This window comes from Nicotiana tabacum, chromosome 7 (genome assembly GCF_000715075.1).
Source record: "Nicotiana tabacum cultivar K326 chromosome 7, ASM71507v2, whole genome shotgun sequence".
NCBI lineage: Eukaryota > Viridiplantae > Streptophyta > Magnoliopsida > Solanales > Solanaceae > Nicotiana > Nicotiana tabacum.
The window spans coordinates 95,784,680-95,806,406 of record NC_134086.1 but is presented as its reverse complement, the minus strand read 5'-3'; positions in this window follow the sequence as shown (position 1 = coordinate 95,806,406).

Below are 21,727 nucleotides of genomic sequence, written 5' to 3'. Positions count from 1 at the left end.
TCAATAAAATTTGTATCCTCAATGTCTTTGGCTGACTCTAGTCTCACTTCTTCAACATTGACATCCTCAAATTGTAGTTGGCTAGGTTGTTGATGTTCTACTCTGACCTCCCCAGTTAACACCTGAAATTCATGCTCTTCTTGGCTACTATCCTCAATATTGGCTTGTTGAGCATTAAAAGCTCCAACCACTTGACTCAATTGAGCCTCCAACTTGCGAATAGTTGCCTCTTGTCTTTCTATCTGCAATTGTTTTTCATTATTTTGTTTCAGAAGGCACTTTAACATATCATTGATCTCTTTTAGGTCTGCATCCCCATGTTCTTTATTCCTGTTAACTTCACAAGAAAAGGTAGAACCATCATAGTAAGGGGTTGCAGGAACATAAGAAATATAAGCACAACAACCATAAAAGTGACCATTTTTACCATCACACACATTCCACAAATAAGATTAAGTTGGTGCATATAACTCGCTTTTAGGAACATTTTGAAAATTTTGCCACGGGTGGTTTCCTTCACAATATGTATGGAGATCAATAGTAGAATTATCTACACCTAAATTCCCATAATTCCAAGATGTCATGTTTCTCAAATCAACAGTTATAAAAAGATACAAAAAAAAATTTCAAACTTGAACCCTAGCAATATATGCATCTACAACTACACCGTTAGTTCCCCGGCAATGGCGTCAAAATTTGATCACGCCCAACTCTAGTCCTAAAAAGGATAAGTGGTCACTGCAAATATAATCCGGTCTAAAAGTTCGGAGTCGAATTCTACAGAGAACTAAGACTTAGCTATATCTGTTTAATATCACTAAAGAGACAAGTTTGAACAATTTTCTAAATTATAAAGATTGAGATTTATATTTATAACTAATTAACTAGCAAATATTAGAAAACGGTAAAATTATCAACTAACGAGACAAAGGGTTGGAGACTAAATTAAGGAGGTCTAGAGTTATGATTTCCCCAATTGTCGGAATCCTTCTATCTATGTTCCCTATAATTTTTCCAATGTATTCTCTACTGATCATGAGCACTTTAAATGCCGTAATTTTCTCTCGAGCAACTACAACAATTTACTAGACATATTCTCTCGAACTACGCTAGTTGGCTTTATCTAACCACTTATTATGACCACGTCAAGGCTTTGTTATTTCTAAACCTGCCTTTAAACTGACTGTATTGATTTCTCACATACGTTAGGAGTGACGTTGTTCACCCTTTGTGCTTTGCACTCTTCCTCACCCAAACAACAATCACAAACAATAGGGCAAGGGAATAAATGAAATTACAATAAGAATCCCAGCAAGGGAACAATAGTTCAACAATTAAGTCCCGACAAGGGAACCATATCATAGGAAGCATCAACATCCCGGCTAGGGAGATAACATTAAAAGCAACAAATTCCCGGCAAGAGAGATAATATAATGATTCTCTTTTATTTTTCCCTTTTACTTCTCAACTCACTGCACAACTTGAGCCAATGCTCTAAAAGATTCAATTACCACTTATACTCACACATTTCATTGTACAACTTGAGCCAACCCTCCTCAATGTTCAAATGACACAACTACTTCCACAAACTTTGCCCAACAATAGAAATAATCATCAAAGCATGTATAATATCACGAAGTCATAATAATCACAATATAAGACTCACGGGCATGCTAGACACCAATGTATAGATACTCGTCACCATGCCTATACGTCGTACTCGATAAATACCACATTACAAATAGGACTCGACTCCTAATCCCTCAAGCTAAGGTTAGACCAAACACTTACCTCGATACCACGAACACAATTCAAGTCTTATGTATCGCTTTACCTCTTGATTCCACCACTAATTTGCTCGTATCTAGCCACAAGTTACTTAATTACGTCAATAAATGCTAAATGAATCAATTCTAATGCATGAAAATGAGTTTTCCAAAGTTTTACCCAGAAAGTCAAAAATCGCCTCCGGTCCCACAAGGTCAAAACCCGAGGTTCGAACCAAAACCCGATTACGCATTCCCCCACGAACTCAAATATATAATTTGTTTTGAAATCGGACCTCAAATCGAGGTCCATATCCCCAATTTTTGAAAAACTTAGGTTCTACCCAAAACACCTAATTTCCCCATGAAAATCATTGATTTTGAGTTAAAATCATGTGAAAAGATGTTAATGATTGAAGTAAACGAGTTAAAATTGAAATACAATCGATTTGGAAGAAGAGTTGTCTTTGAAAAATCGCCCAAGAGCGTTTTGGTTTTGAAAGAGTGTGAAAAATGAAAGATTTTCGGCTAAGTTATAAAATTGCAGGTTGCAGATGTCGCAATTGCGACCAGGTTCACAATTGCGAACCCAGACTTCTGCTAACTTCGCATTTGCGAACATGCGTTCGCATTTGTGAACCCTAAGGAAAATCAGGCCTCTTCACACTTGCGACTGCGCTTTCACATTTGCGACCATTTCTTCGCATTTGCGAATAAGGCAGCACAGGCCACTTCTCGCATTTGCGATACAATGCTCGCATTTGCGAGCCAGGCTTCGCAAATGAGAAGCCTGCAAGCCTGCAACATACTAGCAAATTCCTAAGCAAAATTTTCACTCTATGGCCTATACAAAACTCACCCGAGCGCTCGGGGCTCCAAACCAAACATGCACCCCAACCTAAAAACATCATACGGGCTCACTCGTGCATTCAAATCACTAAATAACATCAACAACTATGAATTTAGCATCAAAATCATGAAATTACTTAAGAACATTAAATTTTCTAATTTTCTCAAATAAGGTCCGTTTCACGTCATTTCAAGTTCGTTTCTTACCAAATTTCACAGGTTCGACTCAAATCATATATAAGACCTGTACCGGGATCCGGAACCAAATTACGGATCTGATACCAATGGTTTCAATCATAAATTCTCTTTTTTACTTCATAATTAATTCAGCAAAACAATTTCTTTCAAAAATTTATTTCTCGGGTTTGGGACCACCAAATTCGATTATGGGCATGCGCCCAAGTTCCAAATTTTCCTACGGACCCTCCGGGATTGTCAAATTACGGGTCCCGGTCCGTTTACCCTAAATATTGTCCGAAGTCAACTCAAACTCATTTTAAAGGCAAAATTCATCATTTTTCACAGATTTTCACATAATGGTTTTCCGGCTACGCGTTCGGACTGTGCACGCAAATCAAGGTGATGCCGAAAGAGGTTTTTAATGCCTCGGAACATATAATTTACTTTTAAAACAAGTGATGACGTCTCGACTCTTGAGCAAACTGATATGTAAGAGATCATTCAATCCTTTGTCTACTCTAAGTAGCACTAAAATAATAATTGAAAACCTAACTTGAAAGAAATGTCAAAATCATTTTTGTAATGATAAATAATTATTTTTAACTTAAAAACCTTTTTAAAATTGGATAGTACAATCTTTAATAGGATGGAGACAACTTAGGGGTCTTTTGTTTGGAATACGGCTTATGCCGATATAAGTTCTGTTGGGATAAGTTATGTTGGGATTAGTTATGCTAGGATTGTTTATGCTAGGATTGTTGTTTATTCACTGTTTAGTATGTTGTATTAAGAATGACAATTGCAAAATTTTTAAGAAGAAGGTATAAGTTATACCGGTGCTAATTACCCCATCCTCTATAAGGTATAAGTTATCCCGATGTTAAAATTAACACCGAGATAACTTATACCTGGTTTACTAACCAAACAGAGTATTAAGGTGATATTAAAAAAGGATATCCCATAATAAAAGGACGGGGCTAGTGAAAGTCAACAATGGCATAGTAATAATTTGTTAACATTGTTTAGTTTATAAGATATTTTGTCTTACTATTTATCGTAAAAATTATACGGGGCACCTTATTTGGTCGCCCCCATTTAACCTATACTTATTTTTTTAAAAGTTTTAATTTGTACTCACTTTTTAAATAACTTCAGTCCCCTTTTTCCTCCTCCTTCTTCTTCTTCTTCTTCTTCTTCTTCTGTTGTTGCTGCTGCTGCTATTGGTGCTGCTACATAATTATGTTTATCAAATTATTTAAAAATAAATTATAAATTATTACGTAAGTTAGTAGACAATAATATGTGAATATTTCCACGTATCGAAAGTTTAAGGTCACACTTAGTGATTCTTTTCATGATAATTCTGTTCTTTTCACGTTTATTATTTCAAAAATTTATGATTTAGATACTGTTGGCAATCTGATTATTTTATAGTAGTAATACAATGTGAAAGAATAAGGTGATTATTTATCTAGTATGTTAGAAAGCTTTTTTAAAAACTTCAGCTTCTATAGTGCTGAAGTTTTTACAAATGAACTAAATAACTTCAGCATTTTCTGCTGAAGTTATTGAAAAAGCTTTGTGACAAAACTAATGAATACAGGGCAAAAAAAAAACTTCAGCTTATTCAGTGTTGAAGTTTTTATAAATGAACTAAATAACTTCAGCATCTTCTGCTGTTGTTTTTGAAAAATCTTAATGACAGAACTAATGAATCCAGGACAAAAAAAAACTTCAGCTACTAGAATGCTTAAGTTCGGCAATTACAAACAAAAACTTTAGCACACTTGGTTTAGCAATTTTTGCTACTTCAGGCCCGTCTACTAGAATGCTGAAGTTTTACGTGATTGTCTTTGCTACTTCAGACCTGTATGCTGAAGTTACGCAAAAAAATAAATACGTTTACTTTCTTTTTTTTTTGCAAAGTGAGCACAAGTTAAAACGTAACCTAAAAAGCAAGTATAGATACAAATGCCCCTATTTATCTTCGTTTAAAATTTATTGGGCTAGCTTCCGCACCCACCTTTAAAGATGCCCACCCTAAATTGAATTTATCCGGATTCAACTTGTACAGTACGCCATAGCAAGCTGAGTAGGTACATGTACATTGGGCAGTGCATCATCTTCGTAGTACGTACTGTACAAGTTGATATATGATTGATTATTCACAGTTCCCTATACTAGATCCAAGCTTTCAATATTCACAGTTCCCTATACTACTCAGTTTTGACTTTTGAATGAGAATTATGTCAAATTAGCGGATACTCATTAATTAGAATGAAATTTTGACTACTTTATTTTTATTTGTGTCTTAATTTTTTATTTTTTTTCGTTATTAAATATTTTCTTAATTTATGAGTCTATCTCCATTAATTTCATTATCCAAATTTTTACTACTACATGTGTATGCAAATGATCGATTTACTCTATGGGTTATCTGAACAGACACGTAGGATAAACTAAATTAACAAATTTGAAGAATCACTAAAATCAACACTTCCGACAGATATTGCATGAAACGGAACTTAATTCATCTTTCCTTCAAAATCTTTACAGTAAATATTTTTTTGGTTAGCTCCTGTTTGAATCTGTCGAACTCAGCTTGTTTGCTAAATACTACAAGGATAAGCATGGGAGATGCTCAATAGCATGATAAATGTAATGCTTCAGCGACTCCACAAATTCTTGAAGGGTTGGATTTTGCAGTACCTCATTCCACACATCAGAGTTTCAAAAAATTGAAACAACGAGAAATATGAAATGAGCATTATATTAGCTTTTTATATCAAATTGAATGTATTCATATTCGTCCCTCATCATAATAACGACTTTATGCTAAAGAACAACTAAAAGAGATACATTGCTATATCTCCATGGGTTCAAATTTGACCAACCACGACCGACAACGAGCACGACGAGTGACGGAGTTTCCTTGAATCGATGTCATGAGGGAGACGACCTTAAGACAAACAAAAGACTGGACGACCCTTGTAATAATGTAGGCTCATTAGGGGACATTAGGAATATTCTTTTGTAATTTGTCTTTTACGGCTTAGAAGAGTCTCTTCTTTATATATATAGAGGACAATAACCATATAAGGGGAAGGGGGGATTCCGAATGTTGGCTACATTACTATTCGTGAATGAAAAGATTTCTAAAAGGTTTGGAGAAAAGTAGATCGTAAAAGAAGTCTTGTGATCTGTCTTCTCTTTATCTATCATTCTTTCTAGAGATTATTATTCTCATCTAAGATTTATCCCTTCATCTTTGATTGATTTGTTCCAAAAAGTTTCAATATCTTTTGAGTCAAACAATTTAGCGCCGTCTGTGGGGATTTCTATAGCTGAAATCGTAGCTTTCATCTAGATTCTTGAAAGAAATAACCACCTCTCTTTAGCTCCACAAAGGCCAACAATGGCAAGAAAGGGAGAAGCAAAGCTAAAGGCAATAGTTGGTGTCACGAACAACCTCCTAAATTCCCTCAATGATGCCAGTGGGGAAGATAACGAAAACGCAACACCAAGTGCTACACCTGAAGGAGAAATCTCACCTCATTCGCACGAAGGTGTAACGGTGTCACGCGAGAGGGAAACCTCAACATCCACAGCAGGAGAAACACCATCGGCCGTGAAAAAGCTATTAGAAGAATGGCTAACAAACACCTTGAGCAGCATGCTCGAGAAACCCGTTCAGGGAGATATCGAAGACACATTACCCGCAGAAACCGCAGTTGTCGCCGATGAGCCAAGCACTATGCGAATGGGTAACACTCGTACTGTTGCCGATACAGGCAACGATGCACTTACGGTCATCTTAAAGAAAATGGAAGAGATGAAAAATGAGAACAAAACACTCCGCAACCAAATGAAGAAACATCAGGAGAGGGTTGATAAAATACCAGGTGTTCTGAAGTTGTTACCAAAATGCTATGTGGTTCGATTCGTCGAACAGCCATATAGGGAAGGGGCAGCTCCCCAATCTATTCCAAAGACCTTCAAATGCCACCATATTTGAAAATATATGATGGTACCATGGACCTAGAGGATCACTTAATCCATTACGTTACCGCAGTAAAAGGTAACGATCTATCAAAAGAACAAGTACCGTTTGTGCTACTGAAAAAGTTCGGCAAAACTCTGACAGGAGAAGCGTTGACATAGTATTTCCAACTACCAGCACGATCGATATTAACATTCGAAGATATGGCAGATAAGTTTGTTAACGCTTACGCGGGAGCGAAAAAGGCCGAGGCTAGGGTCAATGATATCTTCGCCGTCAGGCAAACGACGGGTAAGGGATTTCGGGATTTTCTAGCCCGATTCAACAAGGTAAGGATGAGCCTACCAAACGTGTCAGAAGGGATGGCAATAGCTGCCTTTCAAAATGGGCTAAGCAGAGACGGGTTAAAAACAACCAAAAAGCTAATCAGTAGACTCATGAAGTACCCCCTACAACGTGGGAAGAGATACACAATGCCTATTGTGCCGAAGTGAGGGCAGACGAGGATGACTTGAATGGCCCGCTTCAGCGATTAACATCAGTCCAAACCGAGAGAAGGAGAGATCGTCGCAACGACAGGCGAAGGGATCAACTACCACGTTTCAATCGAGAAAGGCACCAGCCTTATATCCGAACATCCAATCTGCCTCTTCCATGACATGCAGATGTCGCGCCTCGACACACCGCACCCCTCCGAAACGAAAGAGATATGCCTCTATTGTTATCCGCTCATAATTTTTGTGTTTCTCCTTCAGAAATAGTGTACGCACTGGAAAAGCTCGGCACGAAGGTGCAGTGGCCGCAAAAGATGAAGTCGGGTCCGAGCACAAGGAGGTCAAACGTCCTGTGTGAATTCCACCAGGAAAGAGGACACAAGACCGAAGACTGTATAGGTGTGCGACAAGAAATAGTAAGAATGTTAAACCAAGGATACCTGAAAGAGCTGCTGAGCGACAGAGGACGGGCCAATTTCGCTCGAGGGCGCGATCAACCTCAAGGACTTCCAAAATCACCATCACCAGCTCGTACCATACAAATGATCATTGGCGGCAGCGACGACACAGTAATCAACCATGTGAAATTCACCACCACGCATAAACTCAAACGGACAGTTGCCCACGAACGCTATGACGGCCTCGAAGACGTTATCATTTTCGATAAGTCAGATACCAACAATTTGTCTTTCCCTCACTATGATGCTTTGGCTATAACTTTACGCATCGCGGATACCGATGTAAAAAGAATAATGGTGGATAACGGAAGCGACGCGTGTATTGTTTACCCACGAGTTCTCATGCAGATGTGGCTCGAGGATAAAATAATACCATGTTGCATAATACTAATGGGTTTTAATAATGCAGTGGAGCGAACATCTGGGGAAATAGTGCTACTCGTCATGGCATGAGGGGTCACCCTGGAAACGACATTCCATGTCATGAATCAGGAAACAGCCTACAACGCCATCATAGGACGCCCATGGATACACGACATGCGAGCCGTCCCATCAAGTTTCTATCAAGTAATCATATTTCCCACCCAATGGGGGTATTCAGCATCCGAGGCGAGCCACACACCGTCCAAGAATGCTATCGGATCGCCCAAGATTACACACACACCAAACAACTAAAAGGGGCAAGTGCAGAGGCATAGCAATCAGCCATGTCGGGAACCAAACCCGACGTACAAGTAGAGGTCATCAAAGACTCGGACATCGTAGAAGCTTGCAAGGTAACCGTAGAAGATCTCGATCTCGTCCAACTAGACAACACTAATAGCACAAAAAAGGCTTATGTTGGAAACTACCTCTCGGAACCAGGTAAATATCGTGAGTTTTTAACTAACAACGCCGATTTGTTTGCCTTTTCCCACTCAGATATGCTAGGAATCCCAAGGGATATCGCCACACACAGACTGAATGTCGATCCGCTTTACCCGCCAGTACGGCAAATGAGGAGAAAGTTCAATGCCTCCATCAATGAGGCAGTCAGTGAGGAGGTTGATAAATTACTCGCTAACGGTTCCATCAGAGAGTCGAAATACCCTCAATGGGTCTCCAATGTGGTCATAGTCAAAAAGAAGAACGGGAAATGGCGGATGTGTGTCGACTTCACCAATCTAAACAAAGCATTCCCAAAGGACTCCTTTCCGTTACCCCACATCGACCAGCTCATCGATGCAACAGTGGGGCACGAACTGCTGAGCTTCTTGAATGTCTACTCCAGTTATAACCAAATTCTAATGGCTGAAGAGGATCAAGAAAAGATAACTTTCATCACTCACCGAGGAACATACTGTTATAAGCTAATGTCGTTCGAGCTCAAGAACGCAGGGGCTACGTATCAAAGATTAGTTACCAAGATGTTCAAAGAACAGCTCGGTAAGACCATGGAGGTTTACATCAACGACATACTAGTCAAGTCGACAAAGAAAGAGGATCACATCGGCCATCTGAAGAAAGCCTTCGAGATATTAAGGCAATACGGGATGAAACTGAATACCGAAAAATGTGCCTTCGGCGTAACTTCAGGAAAGTTCCTTGGTTTCCTAGTGTCACAAAGGGGTATCGAGGTCAACCCAAATCAAATTAGGGCCATCGATGCAATACCGGAGATACTGACCAGCAAAAGGCAGGTGCAAAAATTAACAAGACGAATAGCCGCCCTGTCGAGGTTCATTTCACGATCCTCCGATAGATGTCACAAGTTCTTCAATGTGCTAAGGAAAGACCACAGACTGCAATGGAATGAAGAATGCGTCGACGCCCTGAGAAAACTGAAAGCGTATCTATCGTCGCCACCACTACTCATCAAGGCAGACCTAGGTGAATGTCTACTTGTGTATCTAGTAGTGTTCATAGTCGCGGTAAGCACAGTCTTGGTCCGTGAAAATAAATGTACGCAATCTCCGATTTACTATATCAGCAAAACCTTAATCGATGCCGAAACAAGGTACCCTCACCTTGAAAAACTAGCTTTGTCATTAGTCATAGCTTCACGAAAGCTTAGATCGTATTTTTAATGTCACCCCATAAAGGTGGTGACAACCTTTCCCCTAAGAGGTATCCTACACAAACCCGAACTATCGGGTAGACTGGTCAAGTGGACCATAGAACTAAGCGAGCATGATATAACGTACCAACCGCGTACTACCATTAAGTCATAAGTGCTCGCCGATTTCGTCGCTGATTTCAGCACGGAAATATTGCCTGAAGTAGAACAGGAAGCGCTCCACGCTTCCACACATACCGACCTCTAGGTCCTCTACACTGACGGTGCCTCTAATGCCTCAAGATCGGGACTGGGACTCTTCCTCGAAATCCCTATAGGCGAAGTAATTCGCCAGTCCATACGATGCCCCGAGATGACTAACAACGAGGCCGAGTATGAAGTTGTGATTGCAGGTTTGAAGTTAGCCCTCAAATATGGCGCTCGACGACTTATCCTCTATTACGACTCTCAACTCATGGTGACTAAGTCACTGGGACTTTCCAAATCAAAGAACAAAGACTACAAATTACCAGTCAGAAATTTACAAATTGCTACCAGAATTTGATGAATGCCTCCTCGATCAAATACCCAGGGCACAGAATATCGAAGTAGACAGCCTCGTCAAACTAGCGGCGGCCACCAAAAATATCAACAGGGAAAACGTGGTCACCCTTCTCCATTCCGCAATAGACACGTCGAGGTACATTATGTAAACCTAACTTGGGACTGGCGCAACTGCCTCATAGCATATTTGCAGGATGGAACGCTCCCTCAAGATAAGAAAGAAGCCAAAAAGCTCCGGGTACAGGCAACCAGATACAGTCTCATAAATGGCGATCTCTACAAAAGAACGTTCAGCGGCCCCCTAGCCAAGTGTCTTGGTCCAAATCAAACAAGCGAGTACTGGAAGAAGTACACGAAGGGCACTGTGGCGCCCACACAGGAAATTGCGCCCTCGTCCGATGCCTCATCCGCGCCGGATACTACTGGCCCACCATGAAACAAGAAATCACAGACTATGTCAGGAGATGTGAATAGTGTCAGAAGTACGCCCCTATGATACATCAAGCAGGGGAACTCCTTCATTCAGTCACTTCACCATGGCCATTCATAAAGTGGGGGATGAGCATAGTCGGTCCCCTTCCAGTAGGACGAGGTAAGGTACGTTTCCTTTTGGTTTTAACTGATTACTTTTCTAAATAGGTGGAAGCAGGTGCATATACTCAGATACGTAAGTAAGAGGTCATCACGTTCATATGGAAAAACATAATATGCCATTTTGGCATCCCCATAGAAATCAGTTGCGACAACAGACCTCAGTTCGTCGGAAAGAAAATGACCAAGTTTTTCGAAAAATGGCACATCATATATTGAACTACTACCAGAAGTATTAAAGTAATACTAAATATATTGAAAAAGAAGCTCGAAGATGCTAAAGGCCTATGGCCGGAACTACTACCAGAAGTATTATGCGCATACCGCACTATGCCAAAAACCAGCACAGGTGAGACGCCATATTCACTGGTCTACGGGACTGACGCAGTTATACCCATCGAGGTCGGAGAGCTTAGTTTGAGATACTCCAACGAAAGCGGACCGAGCCACGACAAAAGTAGACTACAAGATCTGGATGAAGTCGAAGAACGTAGAGACATGGCCTACGTAAGAATGGTGGCCTAGAAGCAACAAATAGAAAGATACTATAACAAGAAAGCCAAAGTGCGCCCACTCAAAGTCGGAGACTATGTCCTCAAGGCTAAAACACAAGCCGCAAAAGACCTTAATGAGGGAAAACTATGAACAAACTGGGATGTACCGTACAAAATCATGGCCGCAGCAAACAAAGGAGCATTCCATTTAGAGACAATGGAGGGAAAACTACTCCAAAACAACTAGAATGTCACCTACCTCAAATACTTCCACTTCTGAGATGAAGCGCCACCTAAGTCGTACTCTTTTTCCCTCACCTAGGTTTTGTCCCAATCGGGTTTCTTGGTGAGGTTGTTAATGAAGCGACAAGGGCGACGTCTCGAGGTTCGAAGTATTGTTCATTACCCCGTCCATCGACATGATCTCCAGTACAGAGTAATGAAGGGACTGGATATAGATAATCAAATCTCTATATTATGTACAGAGTTGGCATATGACCCCTACAAGAATGTAATCAAATCTCCATTTTATGTACATGTGATTCTTATGAGAATATAATCGAATCTCCATTGCATGGATGAAGTCGACATGTGCCTTCCTACGGGAATACGATAATACCTCCAACATGGAATGGCCAAGGCCATCAACTAAAACATGAGTTTGACCTCGTTCGAACCATGATGGGATCCTACTTCGACTACAGTTCGAAGCGACATCCCAATGGCTAAGGTCATCGACTAAAACATGAGTTCGACCTTGTTCGAACCACGATGGGATCCTATTTCGACGACAGTTTGAAGAAGCATCCCAATGTCCAAGGCCATCGACAAAACATGAGTTCGATCTCGTTCGAACCACGATGGGATCCTACTTCGATGACAGTTCGAAGAAACATCCCAATGGCCAAGGCCATCAACGAAGCATGAGTTCGACCTCGTTCGAACTACGACGGGATACTACTTCGACGACAGTTCGAAGCGACATCCTAATGGCCAAGGACATCGACTAAAACATGAGTTCGACCTCGTTCGAACCACGATGGGATCCTACTTCGACGACAGTTCGAAGCAACATCCCAATGGCCAAGGCCATCGATTAAAACATGAGTTCGACCTTATTCGAACCACGATGGGATCCTACTTCGACGACAGTTCAAAGCAACATCCAAATGGCCAAGGCCATCGATGAAGCATGAGTTTAACCTCGTTCGAACTACGACGGGATACTACTTTGACGACAGTTCGAAGCGACATCCCAATGGCCAAGGCCATCGACTAAAACATGAGTTCGACCTCGTTCGAACCACGATGGGATCCTACTTCGACGACAGTTCGAAGCAACATCCCAATGTCCAAGGCCATCGACGAAGCATGAGTTCGACCTCATTCGAACTACGACAGGATACTACTTCGATGAGAGTTTGAAGCATCATCTCAATGGCCAAGGCCATCGATAAAATGTGGGTTCGACCTCGCTCGAACCACGACGAGATCCTACTTCAACGACAGCTCGAGGCAACATCCCAATGGCCAAGGCCATCGATAAAATGCGGGTACAAACTCGCTCGAACCACGACGGGATCCTACTTCGACGACAGCTCGAGGCAACATCCCAATGGCCAAGGCCATCGACAAAATGTGGGTTCGACCTTCTTCGAACCACGATAGGATCCTACTCCGACAAAAGTACGGAGAAACATCCCAATGGTCAAGGCCATAAAAAAAAGAGAAATCAACCACACCCAAAAGATAAATCGACTCAATAGCTCGACAGGTATCTCGGATTCCATAGAAATTACAAAGAGGAATAACCCATCGACAAAATAAAACCTACATTTCATCAAAATAACTTACACTGACCCTTACAAAATGGGCTCAAGCATGCCCCTTCCCACAAAATCCCCAAAGCAAAAATAAATCATAATATTACACATCATCCCCGGTAGGGTAAGCTTCTTCATACCAAGAGTCCGAAGCAAGACGGTTCGCCTCATCCGAGTTGATATCATCTCCATCAGGAGTATGAGGGTCGTACCCACATGCCTCACAAGCTGCACGAGTTTCGTTATACACGGTTTGAAGCTCCACCTCAGTTGCCCTCCCCTTGGTGTGGAAATCTTTGTACACGTCAAGTCGGACCTCAGCAAGAACCCACAACTCATATAAGTGACGAGGAACGACCGGATCAGTTGAAGCATGGGATGTGGAAGGTTGAGAATGTTGAGTTGCATCCTCCGCTCTCAGCGAGGCCACTTGCCCATTCAATACAGATAACTCCACCTCCAACTCTTTAACACACCCTCCAAGTCCAGCGGCCTTAAGATTAAAGGCCTCCCTCTCTCCAGTTATCTCCGACCTACAAATACGGAGGGCATCCTCCAACGACACCGTTTCAGAAATAGCAGTCGCCAGCTTATAAGTACCAACGTTCAGCTCTCCCTTAAGCCCCTCAATCTCCATCGCCTTCGCACTCAATTCAGCGGTCAAACCGACCACTCTCGCCTGCAAATCGGCATTCTCGGCCATCACCCCCCTGCTCAACTCAAGCTCATCCTCCTTCGCCCTAAGGGAGGCCTCAAGTTCACTATTACGGGCGACAGCATTCATGAGCTCCCCATCCCGCTCCTTCAACTCTTCGGCCTTGCGCTCCAGTTGGTCCTCCCTCTGTTTGAGCCCTTTGAGAAACAACTGAAATTCAGGGTCTTCAGTATAAATATCAGCCATCGCGCGATGCTTAGCACGATACCATTGATACTTGGACGACATCTTCCCATATACGGTCGTCCTCCTCTTCTCCCGACACTCGCGTTTAGTTTCCATGATGAGGGTCTAGCATAAAAGAAAAAGAGAAGTTAAAACGAAATACAGGTCGACAATCACCGTACAAGCCCCGCGACAAAAAGAAAAAGAAAGGAACTTACCCACAAAGCGATACCGACGACGTTCTGAGACAATTCCACGTCACTCATTTCCCTGAGCACCTCGTTTTCAGGGGCAGCACATAGAGGAGCTAAAACAGATGCCACTTGCTCACAGTTTGACAATAAGTTATAGTCCCGAGGGATGACTATGTGACAATCAAACCCCTCCGCTCTGACCTCCATGTGAGTGTGACGACCTACAAACTCGTTGACTTCCTCCGGGTCGACATCTGAGCCTGAGCCTTTGAACTCGATGCAACGGCCTCTAACATTAGATGATGTGCCGCCCTCAGCAGAGTGTACGGAGACGGATCCTAGACAAAACCCCTTTGTGTGAGGAGATCTCCCTGATAATATGACATCGGCTATGAATATAGGCATAGGTACCATCTGCGACGCCCTACTTCTATCAGCATTGACAGCCACACCATTCCGGGCTCCATTCTCCTCCTTTTTCTCGATAACAGCTCATCCCCATTGTAGGATTTGTCCAAAAGGTGGGGAGCCAGCATTGAAGAATCCTCCTCCCTCACGACCATGACCCGAGAGGGGCCTTCTAATTGAGCAAGTTGAGGACGACCTTCTCAAACAAATTCACTCAAAATAAATTGCATGTCCGCGGTGGCAACGGCCTATCAAAATGCGGGAACTGGCGCCCTCCACCTGGAAGCTCCCCAACCTACCATCACGAAGTAGTCGAATTAATGGACGGCGATATATAACCAATGAAGGGGTAAAGGGAAAACACTCACTAGTTGGAACTTTTGGGTCGCAGCACTTTACGAAGGAAGGCCAATCACATGTTTCCGCTACGTGGGATAACAAATGAGCTACCCAGTCCCTTATGCCCGCAATATGGTGCGGCAGATGTCCCATAGATGCAGACGAGAAACAAACAAACTTTATAATGAATACAGACGAAGGAAGAATAAAATGAGTGGCGACACTTACGAGTCTCATTCCATCGCTCCGGAAACCTGGCAGAGTAGGAGACAATATGTTCGGTTTTGAAGAAGTACTTGTGCCAAAACTTGCGACTTGCTTGGTCGTTTGTCCCGACCACCAACCATTTCATGCCATGGTGCCTCAAATGCACCATGGTGCCTCTATGAAGCTAGGAGAAAACAGGTACAAAAGGTGGTGGATAAAAACATTACATTCCGCCAATTCCACATACTTGGTCAACAATAGGAGCACCTTAAGGGTATACGGTGAAATTTGTGCCGGACAAACTTGGTAGAACCTACAAAACTCTTCCGCTAAGGGGAAGAGAGGAAAAGTGTAGCTAATCACGAAACGGTACTCATAGAAAGCGCAATACCCAGGCCTGTGGACATTTACAAAATCTCTCCCCGCCAGAATCATGTCAACGTGAGCAGGGATGCTATATCTTATACAAAGAGCGTCAAGGTGAACCTGCTCCATCTCAGAAAGTACGGGGGTAGGAGGAGGGGGGGGTCTTTGAAGAAGTCACTCCGAGACATGGGGTGTCTCGGTAATAACTCCTCCACCGTGGGGGGACTATCACCCTCTTCTAACACCGTATCTTCACCGCCTGAAGGGGGCGCCGTGGACAATGGGGTGGCCTCAGGAACCCCTTCACGAGAACAATGAGATCTTAACATGATGTCGTTCAAAGGAGTATCAATGCAAAAAAGGAGGAGGAAGAAGCTACGAATGAAGAACGCAAGAAGAAGAAGCAGGAAGGTATGAGAGCAAGCTCAGAGGAATAAAAGAGGTTATTAGGAGTGAAATGGCCAAGAACTTTCGAAAAAACAAACCCTTCACCTATTTATCGGGTTGGGTGGCGCCAGAACCGAAGCGGAGGGTCACAGAGTAGCGCTGGAATCGAAGCATCAAGCCATCAACTCCTGCCTCGAAAACATGCGTAATGAAGATACACGTGAAGATCACGTCATTTCCCGGTAAAGTGTATTACCTGATGTGTTGCTAAGCATGCTGACCGTCCCCCATTGGCCGCGTCATAATGTCTCAACAGCTCAAATTTCTCCATAGGAACGCATGATGTCTGCTCATCGAGGACGCATCCAATTGCGACCCCGACAAGCGGAGGGACTAACTGTATGGGTCCAAATTTGACCAACCACGACCGACGACGAGCACGACAATTGACAAGGTTTCCTTGAATCGATGTTCTTAGGGAGACGACCTTAAGACAAACAAGAGACTGGACGACCCTTGTAATAATGTAGGCCCATTATAGGACATTAAGAATATTCCTTATAATTTGTCTTTTACTGCTTAGAAGAGTCTTGTTCTTTATATATATAGAGGACAATAACCTTGTAGGGAAGGGGGGAATTCCGAATATTGGCTACATTACTATTTGTGAATGAAAAGATTTCTAAAAGGTTTGGAGAAAAATAGATGTAAAAGAAGTCTTGTGATCCGTCTTCTCTTTATCTATCATTCTTTCTAGAGATTATTATTCTCAGCTAAGATTTATCTCTTCATCTTTGATTGATTTGTTAAAAAAGTTTTCAATATCTTTTGAGTCAAACAATATCCAACTAAAAGAGATTCATTAATAAAATTTGGGCAATAAAATTTTTAACATAGTCCGGAACGTTCGTTGTAATTCTTCGTCCTCGAATGCCTCATCTCCTTCGTCCAGAAATTTGTTTAAATCAAATTCATAACCAACCACATTCAAAGCAAACTCGTGTCGGACACTTTTAATTGAATCTTCGACATTCAAATCAAATTTAGTTAAATCAAATTTATAATCAACCACATTCTTTCATTAACATATATATATATAGTAGCAGAATTTTGGTTTAAGAATAGATTTTATAATACAATGGTGGAAGTTGTTAGGTTTCGGGTGGTTATTGATTGTATTTGTGCAAAACATCATAAAGTATTTAAGAAAACAAGGTTGATTTATTGGTATTTGAAGAATGTTATTCATAATTGAGATTTTTGTAATCTTCAAGAATAATTATTACTAAGGGTAACAAAGAAAAAAAAGTAATTAACTTTGTCTTGAATTTCTAAAATGGGAAATAATTTGAAACAAATATTTTTAGTAACCGTATGAGACAAAGGAGTATGTTTTAAGACCATTGGCTCCTTGTTCCTTACTAAAATTTTTACCTGCATGAATTCTGCTTATAATGCATTAAGTAGTTTGTAACTTAACAGTTTTGCCCTTTACAATCTAAGATTTACCGTAATGTATTTATTCTTTATCAAAAGAATCTTTGTTGGCGGAATAATTCAATTACTTGGAGTTGCGTCCATACGCACACGTAAGTATACGCGGTCGTCAAGTAATAAAGTGACTAAAAGTCGGATATCGATCCCACGAGGACTTGTGATTAACTATTAACTAAATTAGACTATCCTAATTATCTATACAAGAATTAAACCTAGAAGTATTTAATTCTAAACTAATTAAATAAAGAAATATAAATAATGAACTTTGAATAGAGAAAGAGCAGATTTTTATGATATCAATGTAATGAAAACGATGTAGTGTTATGAGCTATCTAATATTCCTATTGTATTCTTCAATTGAATTGACTTATTAATTTATTTGGTTTATTGATTGGCAGGGTTAATATTGCTCATAAGAATCTGTTGAGTTCTTACTCGCCTATTCAAGCTAGCCTAACGCCTACATGTCTATGAAATTAGAACTAACAAGAACGCATTTATAATTCCTGTAAATCAACCAAGTAAGGCAATTAGGTATATGTCTATCCTAACCGCGAATCCGTTCCCCGATGCCCAGGTTCAAGAACTTGCTCTACTCAATCCTATATGCAATCTAGAATTCCCACTTTCGAGTTCAACTCTAGCTTCGTAGATAATATTCAATTGGTGATCAAACAATCAAATAATTAAGTGCAGGATTGAATAAATAAACCGATATGATAAACTAAGAAATCAAAATCAATATCCGAATAACAATAGTCATGAAAGAACCACAACCCTATAACGTAAAGTTTAGCTCCACATAGACATGGTAGCAAAACATAAAAATTACTAAGTTTGGAGGAAAAAAGATGGAACTTGATGAATTCCGGCCTCCACGGCGGCTCTGTGCTTGTGTTTTACTCTCAAAAAACGTCCTCCCCCCTCTAAAAATATGTTTAGTCTTGCTTTTATACACGTTGGGTAGGTCTAGGGCCGAAATAACCTTGTCCCGGGCGAAATTGGAGAAAATTCACATCATTGGCGCCCTGGCTAGTGCCAGGCGCCCCCCACGACGCTCCAATATTTTAGCTTCTGTTTTTGGCGCCACAGGTAGGGCTTGGCGCCACCTGTGGCGCTGAAATATGCCCTTTCCCTGTTTTCGTCCGTTTTGGCTCTAATTTCGCATATATCGCCCCCGATTACTCCCGAATCATTCCTACACATAAAAATACATCAAATTAACATAAATCAATACATTTCACATCCTAAATCCATGAAACAAAAGTAAAATATAAGGCGATATACATACAAATATATATGCTTTAAGCTAAACATCAACACCCCACACTTAAACTCTTGCTCGTCCTCGAGCAATGGGACTATCAAATAAACCCTCAACTACGTACAAGTCTCAATTATAGAGGAGCACCTTAACTTTTAACCGCACACTATACCCTTGACTATTATCAATACCGGCACACAAGCATGAACACACAAAATTTCACATTCTTCCTGTTTAAACACACCCAAGTATAACATTTCAATTCAATCAATTCCAACAACCTATTTGTCACCACCCAACCTCAAAAGCCGACTTGTAACCACTAAGCACCCTCAATTCATATACTCACCCAACAAGAAAGTTTACAACATTACCAATCATTCATGAGATCATGTGCCCTTACCAACAAACAAAGAGTGAAGATAGATTAGTCCACACACAAATATACTTTTGAATATAGATTAAGGACATCACACAATTGAACAAAATTTGCTCACTCTCACAAAGAATTCATATGCATCCCGTGGTCGTACCATAAGCTTGCCCGTAGTGTATATCTCTGCTAATTTAAGCTAGCCAAATCTAGGATCAATTAGGACTTTAAGGTTATAATATAAGCTAAGGGACGGGTATAATACATTTAGAAATAGTGGCTAACCCTCCTAAGCACTTTAATGCACTACATTCATGATTCAAGCACATATTCTTCTCAACCAATTTACTTGCCATATACAACATAGCTCTCTTTCAATAAAGCACTTATATTTCCACTAGCACAAATCATTAAGAATTGGAGGTGTGTATTTTCTCCATTATTTGAACTATCATATTTTTTTCTCTTTTCTTGCAATTTTTCTTTTCCTTTCTCTCTTTTTTTTCTTTTCTTCACACACTCCATACATTAAAATTCATCGGCTAGTGACTTTTAATTTCAACCTTAGTGCACCAACGGGCCCTTCCATGGTTCCACTCGAAAACTACTCCCCAATATCTCACCTTACTTCTTTTAGCGACTAAGTGCCTTAGGAGGTAAAGGTTCAATCAATTTCAAATTAAGAACAAAATAGGGGTATGGCTTGTAATGTGGGTAACAAAAGAAAGGTCTATAGGCTCAAAGGGGCTAGCAGCGGAAAATTTTATTTTTATGTGACAAGCACATCCATGATCAAGCACGAAAATGCCTACGTCATTTCCTAGATTAGCACAACTTATAATTTTGCTTCAATTAACACACGGGGCAAGTTCTAGACTACACAGGATAGCACAGAAAATCACAAATCCTCATACACACATTGCACATGACTCAATCAAAACAGTTCTGTTCAACTCTCAAGTCTAGCAAGCACACATAATAGAGAAATTTAAGCAATATTGCACCATGTGGCATACGAGTCAAACAAATGAGAAAATGCGTCACAAAATAGGCTATTTACTTTACTTAGGCTTCACAATTCAAACCAAATACATGGGAAAATAGAATGTATGTCATAGCCTAATGTGCCAGCATCAACCATGTCAATGAGTATCTCAGAGTGACTCAGTTTCTTCCTAAACTACTCCTAAAAATAAATAAATAAACTACCCGGTTCGAGCTACATCCTTGGAAAAGAACCGGCGCCCGAAGAAAAACCAAAGAATACTACTTAACTATCCTAAAAAAAACTTTTTGGTGTTTTCAATCAGACTTTATCCCTCAAGAAAATTGTCTAAAAGATTCATCGTTGGGAAAAGTCCGAACTTTTTCTAATTTTTTTTTTCAATTTTTATTTTTATTTACCTAGACTATGTCTACTACGAGTTCTAAAAGAAAAATTAAATTAAAAAAATAGTTTTATACAATTACACTTCAGAAAGTAGTTTCCCCACCCCACACTTATATTATGCATAGTCCTCGATGCATGATCATAGAGAAAAATATTAAAACAAGGGTGAGAAATACTCCCTGAGGCCCCTTCGGGCCTAGCTCGAACATGATCCTCAATATTAAGGGGCGGGGCGCCCCACACTTAAGCTCAAACATGCTCCTCAGCTTCAACTTCGGGTACTCAGACTTTTCCTACTCTGCAAAACAAAAACAACACGAAACTTGACACTATATAAAAAATAAAAAATTAAAATACAAGCTGGGTTGCCTCCCAACAAATGCCTTATTTATAGTCGTGGCACGACTTCATCACTTTCACCACTTTTCCTTCCACTTTGAGGATATGAATTGCGCCCCCAATTTTGCATCAATTTTTCTGTCACGTTCCTGGGGTTGTGGTGTGAAAATAAAGGAACCAAGCAATAGATATCACATCTTGCACTTCTTGGCCCTTAAGTGAGGAATGTCATTTTGCCTCCTTGGTATGACAAATTTCAGAATATAAACACTTTGTTCCTCATCCATTGACTCCTCTATATGCTCAACTGAATCAATTCCCATGTCATCAACCAAACACAATATTGAAAAGTGTTTAGAATGAGGTCTAGTACTCTCCAACTCCAAAATTGCATTATTTTTGACATCCTCAATTTTGCACTCTTCGTCAACCTAGACATCATTAATATTATTTTGGTTGAATTGTTGAAATTCCTCTTTCCGCTCCATAAGTTGGCCAGTATCTACGACAATTGATTGTAGGGCATCAGACACCTCAACCTTTTTATTCAATTGAGCCTGCAGGTCATGGATATCTAAGCCAAATTGGTCTATCTCTTGCTTGAGCTCAGTTCTTCCTTCTATGAGTTGTTCTGTCATATTTGAAAGATCATCACAGAGAAACTCTTAAGATTTTATCAGTTGAGCTTGTTCCTCTAGCCAACATTGGCTCATTATATCTGCTTCTTTTAAATTATCTTCTGGTGGGAACTCGCTCTCTTCAGCCACTTCCTCCGCCTCGGCCTTCATTCTCATGATTGTTGCACTAATTTTTTGTATAGCCTTTCGAT